Here is a 10,143-nt window from a genome sequence, read left to right on the forward strand (position 1 = left end):
TCCATGACATCTCAGAGATGTATTATACAGTCAGACTTCATGGTTCAGAATTTCTTACCCTTTCAGGATGTAGAATAGGAAAGAAGGATTCCAAATTTGAAGTTGGTGGCTGGGCTGTCTAAGTGTAAGTCCACAAGAAGTCTGATAGCTGTTTCAATCTAACTCACACCTCGACACACAGGATTTGCAGTAATAGTGTAATGTTGTGTAATGTGGTGATTTTGTAAATGCCAGAGTGGAGAATGAGTTGATGATCCCTTCACTTTTACTGTAAAAGTCCTAAAATATTTGCTGGTATTACTAAGGCAATTTTCTAAAATGATAGAGAAGCCATTAAGAGGAAACGTGTACTTCTGCTGGTGTTTCATGGCTTGTTCAGAGAAACATACTGTGCCTAATCACCTTGATTGCTTTTTTTTAAGTGAAAAATACCTTTGCCAAAGACTCCATTTTAAACAATAATCATAGGAAGAAAGCTCTTGTGGGCTGAAGCTTCCCCAAGCATTCCTAACAGCTCTAATGGTGTTTGCTATCAGACAATCTTTCCATTAAATTAATGGTTATATGTTGAATTAGATACTTACCTTTCATTTGTCTGTCAGAGTCATTTCCTGACACTTATTTGAAACTACTCAGGGTAGCTGAAGGAGTTCTTGTGATGGCCTTTATGTCTTTCCTGACAGTTCTTTTTGTATAAGATTCACACAGTCTACTTGCTTTCTTCCATATTGAATAGTGTGTCTTCCCTTTGCTCATCAACCTGATGCTACTTCATAACTATAATTTTGCTACTGTTATGAATCATAATGTAAATATTTTATAGATAGAGGTTTGCCAAAGCAGTCAAGACCCACAGGTTAAAAACCTCTAAGCAGGCTGGCTAAGACATAGGGAACAAACCAGTAAGCAGCATTTCTTCCTGGCTTCTGCTTAGTTTCTGACTCCAGGTTGTGTAGGTTGATGTCAAGGTGGTACATGACTGGACAGTAGAGAGTGGGCAGAGACAGAGTTCTGGTAAGGAGAGAGGAGGTGGAGAAAAGAGATTCAGGAGGAGGCAACATGGAAGCAAATATGGATGTTCTCTCAGTGCATCTCTAGATAGAAAAGGTTGTTATGATTATTTCTAAGGGTTTCTATGATCAATTTATTTCATCTGGGTGGGTAGCTTATTATTTTTGTCAACTGGTTATAAGCTTATTGTGTAGAAGGTTCGTGGATTGATAACTTAACCTATAAACCTATTGGATAAGTTAATGATTGTGGAGTCATATTTTTACCAGGCCCATGGAACAAGATGTGGGAGTAGTACCAGGTTTGGGAACTAACCACTCAGAGAACTGAGCTCTGGCTTCACACTGTAGTACCTACTGGTGCTAGCAACTCCTGGCATAGCTCCCATGGAGTGAGATTGCTGGGGCTGGTAACAATAGAACCATTTATATACTTACCACAACAAGGTTATGCCTTTAATTCCTGTCTCAACTTTCCTTTATGATGAACTCTGATCAGGACATGTAAACTGAAATAAATTCTTTTCTCCCTGAGTTGCTTTTGCCATGTTTTTCACATCAGTAGAAACCTAAGACAGACAAATGTCACCGTTAAGAGAACATTACTTTTTCTTCTACTATCCCCAGGATATTGGTGTTATTTTTATATTTTGAATAGAAGGCCAACCACCATATTTGTGTTTCAGGTAAGATGAAGCAAAGGAGTTAAAAAAAAAAAAAGGTTAGGTCTTCCCACTGAATTTGAAAGACCCTCTTCAGAAGCCTCATCTTACAACTTTTGACAAAGAAGCCAAAATCATACCATGGAAATAGGAGAGTATCTTCAATAAACAATGCTGGTCTAACTAGAGTTCTGCATGTAGAAGAATTCAAATAGATCCATATCTATCACCCTACACAAAGCTCAAGTCCAAATGGATCAAAGACCTCAGCGTGACACCAGACACACTAAATTTAATAGAACAGAAAGTGGGGAATAGCCTTGAATGCATCGGTACAGAAGACAACTTCTTGAACAGAACACCAATGGCTAAAGCACTAAGATCAACAAGTTAATAAATGAGACCTTCTGAAACTGAAAAGCTTCAGGAAGGCAAAGTTCATTGTCAATAGGACAAAACAGCAGGCTACAGATTGGGAGAAGATCTTCACCCACCCTACATCAGACAGAGACCTAATATCCAAAATATATAAAATACTCAAGAAGTTAGACATCAACAGGCCAAATAACCCTATTTTTTAAAAAGAATGGTATACAGAGCTATACATAGAATTCTCAACAGAAGAATCTCTAATGGCCAACAAACGCAATATTCAGCATCCTTAGTAGGTTAACTAACACCAATCTTATTTTGTTTTCAAGAAGGATAACAGTGGGATAGTGATATCTGCCACTGAGATCCATCCTTACACTTCTATATTTTCACAGCACCCAGTGGGTCCGCTGTAATCCCGGTAAACAGTGAGGCAGAGAAATAGAGGAGGAAATGAGATTTCAAACATCGATAATAAAGACATTAAAAAGATGGTGGTTTCTATTTTGTAAATGCTTTGCTGAAGAAAAACAGACTCCAGTTGGCTTCTCCCTGCACCGCCTCTAACTAGGGCGACATCCCAAGTTGCTCATAAAATTAACTTGGACATTAGGGAAATCCAGCCAGGCCATTGGAAATTATTTGAAGTTCATTTATTGTGTTTTCTTCTGTCTTTGTTCTTTGCATACATTTTGTTTCCATTTGCAAAATTGGTATCATAAAATGTTCTGTTTTGCAAGGGAAGTCACAGTTGTAAACAAACCCCTTCTGGCAGAATGACTGGGCTCTTAGAGCAGAGTGCTCACATTTCCAACAGGAAAGACTGCTTTGCTGGGACTCTCCTGATTTTATTTTGATTTGAAAAATAATTCAATGGCTAAGATAAAAAACTCAGGTGACAGCAGATGCTGGCAAAGATGTAGAGAAAAAGGAATACTTCTCCACTGTTGGTGGGATTGTCAGCTCTAAACTCAAATTCTCCCCTGGTAAAATAACAAACCAAGAAGACATCCTGGAGCAATCAATGGATCATTTAGGTAGTGGTATCTGACATGATTATCGGTCTGCAATTCTTTGTTTTAGATCTTTTTCTCTGGTTATATAACAGAGTGTCTTTTCCCAGTATTACTGAAGTGTTTAAGGGGTCCCTAATACATGTAGTCTTCAATATTTTTGAAAAAAAAATAAAATAGAAGACAAGAGAGAAAGTGAACTATGAACCCAAATAAGAACAGTTTCAGGCAAGGGGCACAGAGACCTGAAAATTTGTATCAAAATGAAAGTTCTGGAAATGTGTCTTTAATTTCAAAGTCCCTCTCTTGATGTTAATCATGAGGCTGGGGACATATTTTAGGTAATTATCAAAGCTTTTTTCCCCTTCATGCATTTGAATTGTTTTTCTATTTAAAAAATGTATTGGATATTCTCTGCATTTACATTTGAGATGTTATTCCCCTTTCCCCTCTCCCCTCCTCCTCCCATTGCCTCCATGAAGGTGCTCCCTCTCCCAACCATCCTCTCCCACCTCAGCGCTTTGGCATTCCCTTACACTGGGAAAATGAGCCTTCACTGGACCACAGGCCTCTCCTTCCATTGATGCCTGACAATGCTGTCCCCTGCGGCATATGCATGGTTCTGTCCATGCAAACTCATTGGCTAGTATTTCAGTCTCCGGTAGCTATGGAGGATTTAGTTGGTTGATAATTTTGTTCTTCCCATGGTGTTGCAGACCCTTCCAGATCCTTCAGTCCTTTCTCTAGCTCCTTCACTGGGGTCCCTGTGATCAATCCAATGGTTGGCTGCAGTCATCCTCCTCTGTCAGTATGGCTCTGGCAGAGCCTCTGAGGAGGCATCCATATCAGGTTCCTGTCAGTAAACACTACTAGTCCTCAGCAATAGTGCTTGGGTTTAGTGGCTACATATGGAGTGGATCCCCAGGTAAGGCTTATCTCTGGATGATCTTTTCTCCAATCCCTGCTCCTCTGTTTGTCCCTTTATTTCCTCCCATGAGTGCTTTGTTCTCCCTTCTAAGAAGGACTGAGGCATCCACCTTCTGGCCTTCCTTCTTTTTGAGCTTCTTGAAGACTGTGAATTATTTCTTGGGTATTCAGAGCTTTTTGGGCTAGTATCTGATTATCAGTGAATGCATACCATGTGTATTTTTTTGTGATTGGGTTACCTCACTCAGGATAATAGCTTCAAGCTCCATCCATTTGCTTAAGAATTTCATGAAGTCATTGTTTTTATAGTTGAGTATTACTCCATTGTGTAAATGTACCACGTTTTCTGTATCCATTCCTCTGTTGAAAGATATCTGGGTTCTTTCCAGCTTCTGGCTATTATAAATAAGGCTACTATGAATATGGTGGAGCATGTGTCCTTGCTATATGTTGGAGCTTCTTTTGGGTATATGCCCAGAAGTGGTATAGCTGGTTTCTCAGGTAGTATTATGTCCAATTTTCTGAGGAACCACCAGACTGATTTCCAGAGTAGTTGTACCAGCTGACAATCCCACCAGCAGTCCTTGGTTATGGTCTCTTTCATCTTCTTTAATCTGGAACAATTCCTCAGCCCCTTTCAGACTCCAAGTTAGCATCTTTTATAAAGAGACATTTTTGAGAATGTTCTCTGGTTTAGCTTTTATGGAGTTTACCTGAAAGTTTAATTACACTTGGGTTGTACTTTTTTTGTTTGTTTGTTTGTTTGTTTAGGAATGGGATCTTGGGAGCTGCAGAGGTGGCACAGTGAATAAAGTTCCAGTCTGTGTAGCCAATTGGTGAGCTTCATGTTAAGTGAGATCCTCTGTCTAAACACAGGAGGTGGAGAGCAATAGGCAAAGATGCTTCACCTTCTCATCTGGCCTCTGCACATACCACAAGTATGGGACTACAAGCACCACCATGCCCAGTTCTGGGAAGTGACTCTTAATTGTAGACTCCCTTATTCTAAATGCTGAGTGGATTTGAACACTTCCTTCTCATGGAGCACTAAAATCAAATTTTTATTTGTTGATATTGAGTAAATGTGGCAGTGAATTCCATGCTTAACACTGTGCATGTGACATCAGGTACCTCCAGGCCTATCTCTGTGCCATAAAATAGGACGCTCCAGGATGCCGTGGTAGTGTTGGGAAGACTGCATATGAGATAATTTAGGCAAGTGAAAGTAGTCAGCAGAGATGATCTCATCTCTAATATAGAATTCCAGTTTTGAGATGTACAACTTCATTGTTCTTTTAGGAACTGAGTGATCTTAGATACAGGGTTTGTACCAACCAGAAAGTGAAAAAGGATTAGTGGAGTCTGCTGACTTGTGTATGATTTATGTGACTACAACAGTTCTTCCTTTTCCTTTCCTTTTTCCCTTTGTCCTTACCTTCCTCCTCCTCCCTCCTTTCTTCTTCTTTTCTTCCACTGAACACATATTTAATGCCATCTTCTACTCTCCTGGTCTATATAGGTAGTGGAACAGACAAATTTGAAGTCAATTCTAACCAAAGGAGACACATAATAAATACAGAGCCATGCTTTTTAAAACAGAGAAGATAACAAATAGGAAAAAAAAAAAGCATCAGGAGGGAATGAGGATTGTGAGCAGAGATACCAAGGAGGGGTTATATGATTTTTAGTTTTAAGCTGCCACAATCAAGACCACCTGAGAAGAGAGTCTCTGGGACTGTATTGGGCAGGTTGGCCTAGAGGCACATCTATGGGGAACTGCTAGATTATGTTAGCTGGCAGGGGAAGATCCAGCCCACTGTGGGTGGCACCATTCCCTAGGTTTACATGCAGAACTATGTAAGAGTGGAGAAAATGAGCTGAGCAGCAAGTATGCATGCATTTATTTCTCCCCGATCTTGACTGTCGTCGTTTTTCCTGGCATTTTGGCTTCCCAGCTCTGATGGACTGTAACCTAGAAATTTTTATTACAGCAATATAAATGAAACTATGAGAGGATTCTGAGGGGAACCAAACAGTTCTCGGCAGAGGAAATAGTTCAGAATGGCACAGGACTGAGAATTAACAGGAAGAAGGATGAAGAGAAGTAGGCAGGCAGTTCTGTGGAGCACAGCAGCCTTCTGCTTTCCTCTGAGATCTTCATTATAGGCGAGAGCCGAATATTGGGTGGTTGTGGGATTGGGCCATTATAGAGTTGTGCCTTGGACACCTATTTTGTAGAAAACCTGCTGTTGATCAAGGTAGTTCACACCTATAATTCATAGCATAGGGAGACTGAGGCAAAAGGATCATGAGTTCAAAGCAGTCTGGGCTGTCATAGGAGAAGCTAAAAACTACCAGATGATCTTCCTGAAATGGGTTCACCTTGGATAAAAATCTACAATTGATTTGTCCTGGTAGGCAAGGCCCAGGAAAAATCCATTTTAGAAAAGATTCCTTCTATTAATATTCTTTTCTTGTTATTATTAAACATATAACAATCACTAGGTATCAGCCTACCCTTTGGAGCAGATCTTTGCAGATCTATGAAGATGTAGTGTCTTGTAGTAATGCTATATAATAATAGATAATAATTCTATAGAATTCCTTATTTGAGTCAAATAATTTTACAAAGAAAGTTATTAGATATGTTCGTAGTTGATGGAAAGATGTAATAAAGTTAAAATCAAGAATAGAATATGCCCACTCCTCAGAATAGTAAGTAAAGGCTGCATAATAAGAAATACAATGATCTTTCATAATCACACTAAAAGGAAAAATAGACTTGGGACAATTTTGTGTTCAGGGAAAAACATTTAGGTCCAAGGATGAAGTCACAGGTATGCACTATGATAAGGCCTTGTAAAAAGTTGCTTTAAACTTTTAATGGTATATTATAATAAAATGCTGCTTTAATTAATATTAACATTGTTTTGTAACTCCCATTTTATGCAAAATTTTATTTCTGAGGTAATTTTGTAAAGAACTATTTGTCTAAATAGGTATAAAAAGACCAGAGAAAAGAAATAAAGTGGTTGGTTGAATGGTTTGGCTTGGGGAGCTTTGCCCCATCCATCTATCCTTTTTTCCTTCCTTCCTTCCTTCCTTCCTTCCTTCCTTCCTTTCTTCCTTCCTTCCTTCCTCCCTCCCTCCCTCCCTCTCTTCCTCCTTCCTATCTATCCATCCATCTGTCCATCCATCCAAACATATATGCCTGTTTTTGTCTATATGTCCGTGTGTAGAGTATATCTGTATGTATGTGCACATGCATGAATAATTGTGGAGTTGATTGTGACTGAGGGTCAGGCCTGCCCAGAATGTGGGTGTATAAATGTTTGAATGTGTGTGTCTGTGCACATTTGCCCATACAAAGCACTTAATTCTTTTCCTTTTCTTCCTCTCTTGTTTACAAAGAGTTAACCAGCTAAACCAAAGAGGTTTCTGGCTGACTCACCAAAGAAAAGAGTACTAGCAGTAAATCCTTTTACTTAATTCTCTGCTGCTAAACAGCATGTAATACTCAACAGATATTAGTGTGCTTAGTGAAGCACAGAACAATAAGAAAGTGTTAGGTCCTTAGCACAGATCAGTAAGAGTTCAGTTTCCCTGGTGCTTATTTAAACATGAAGAGTTAAATAACACACAGAGAGTTGTAATGTTTAATAAAGCACAGATTTAAAGAGAAAAGAAGCCAGTGTTTTTTAACCATAGAATAAGCAAGGACATTTTTAGAATCTTTTAGAAGTTATCAGCAAGCATTCAGTATAATTGGAGAGCTAGAAGTCGTTTTTAATATAAATTTTGATTAGATACTCTGTATTTACATTTGAGATGTTATCCCTTTACCCCGCCCCTCATCACCCCTCCCCTCCAGTTGCCTTCACAAAGGTGCACTCCCTTCTGATCCCCCTCTTCACCCCATTGCCTTGTCATTCCCCTACATTGGGAAAACGTGCCCTCTCTGGAACAAAAGCCTCTTCTCACAATGATGACAGGCTCTGCTATCTTCAGCTACATATGCAACTGGATCAATAAGTCTCTCAAAGTGCACACAAAGGTTAGTGTTTTAGTCCATTGGAGTTTTGGAGGGTTTGGCTGGTTGATAATGTTGTTATCTTCCCACGAGGTTGCAACCCCTTTCAGCTCCTTAGGTCCTTTCTTTAGAAACTTTACTGGGATCCTGAGTTCAGACCGATGGTTAGCTGCAAGCATGCTCAGCTCTATCTATATGACTCTAGCATAGTCCCTGAGGGGGCATCTCTGTCTGGTTCCTGCCAGTAAGTACTTTTTGGGACCAGCTATAGTGCTTGGATTTGGTGACCACATATGTAGTGGATTCCCAGGTGAGGCGGCTTCTGAGTGATCTTTTCTTCAATTCCTGCTCCTCTATTTGATCCTGCATTTCCTCCCATGAGACTTTTTTTTTTTTTTTTTCTAAGAAGGATTGAGGCATTCCCATTTTGGCCTTCCATCTTTTTGAGCTTCATAATGTCTGTGAATTGTTTCTTGGGTATTGGGTATTCAGAGCTTTCTAGGGCTACCCGTCCAGATGCAGCAGGGCTGGGTCTTGCTAGAAGTCTTTAAAGCAATGTCTGATGCTGTGTCCCACTTCAAGCCCATTCCAGGGTGGGCAGGCTCTCAGTATCTAAATAATGGGTCCAAGATCAACCTGCTCTCTACCTTGCTTTTGGAGTGCAATATTTTTACCCAAGCGCTCTCAGTGACTGAGATGATAGGGTAGTAGAAGAAATTGTTCTTGGATTCTGCTGCCTAGGAAAGCAGGTTCCAGACCAGGAAAGGTAGAGAGGTCAATCCAGGTCCTGCCAGGAAAAAACTAAAGCTTCCAGACAGTCCAGATCTAAACCATCTCAAATAGCACCAACCTCATTGGAGGCTATACAGTGAAGATTTACTCCGTTTCAATAGCAGCCCCTCTGTGAACCTCTTAGCCAGATTACTGCCCTAAGAATTTCTTATAGTAAAATTCTGGGCTACAAGGGCCTAGTTTCCACCCTGAAGGAAGTCCTAAGGAATAAAGGACCTGCTATGTAGATATGGAATTAGTATTTTTGGGTTGAGGGGTAATACTCAGTCCCACTCTTGGATGTCAAAGCAGGAGGATTTACTGTCTCCACTGGCATTCTGGGAGCCTTACTGATGTGTTCCCCCCTCCCCCTGTCTTCTGCTCAGACTGTTTGAAGGAGACTTTCTGAACCTGGCTCACTGTACCTTAATGACTCCTAGCAGAAGCCAGGCTTGAGCAAACCAGCGATAGTTATTTGCTACCAGAACCAGAAGAAGCCCATGTGCTAGTTTTTGATACCCCAGCATACACTTTCATTTTGACAAAACTATTTTCTCCCTAGAGAATTTCCACTACCCTACTTTTTTTTTTTTTTTTTTTTTTTTTTTTTTTTTAAGGTAAGCTTCAGTCTTGGTCTATAAATTCCACTCCTCTTGGGCACAGTAGTTGGAGTTCCTTTATAAACAGTCAGAACCAATATTTGCCAACACTACTGACAGAGACAACTTCTCTCTCCTTTTTGGGCTGAACCTGAAAGAACTTGAAGCTGGGGTGATTGGAGCTGTTAGAGCTCAGCCAAGAAAGGTGCATATGCGGCAAGGGCACAGCCAAGTCATGAGTAGGCAAAAGAAGAAAAAGAAAGAAAGAAAAGAGAAAAGAAAATCATGTGGCACACACTTCCAACTCTGCATCAAGCCAGAACCACTCCCAAGATCATTTATGTATGCTTAAGCTAGGGTGTTGGATTTTTGTGGCTTCTTTTGGTTGAAAGAGGCTAAGATAATTACAGCATCCCAGCACTGTTTAACTCAATAATACCACCCAAATCAAAAACTAGACAAAGGATCTGAATAGCCATTCATCCAAAGAAGATGGACAAATTGCCAATAAACTCTTGAAAAGATGTTCAGCATGATTGATCCCTAGGAGAATGCAATTCAAAAGCACAATGAATAAAACTTTACACTCTTACCATATGTTTAATTTAAGAAGTTTGGTCAATAACAAGTGCTGGCAAGGCTGGAGAGAAATTAAAAGCCTTGTATATCACTGATGGAAATGATGAGGACAGCCTGGGACGTGTGAGTTACCATGTGACTCCTAGGTGCATGCTCAGAGGACAGGCAAATATATGTGCA

This window comes from Micromys minutus (genome assembly GCF_963924665.1).
Source record: "Micromys minutus genome assembly, chromosome: 9".
NCBI lineage: Eukaryota > Metazoa > Chordata > Mammalia > Rodentia > Muridae > Micromys > Micromys minutus.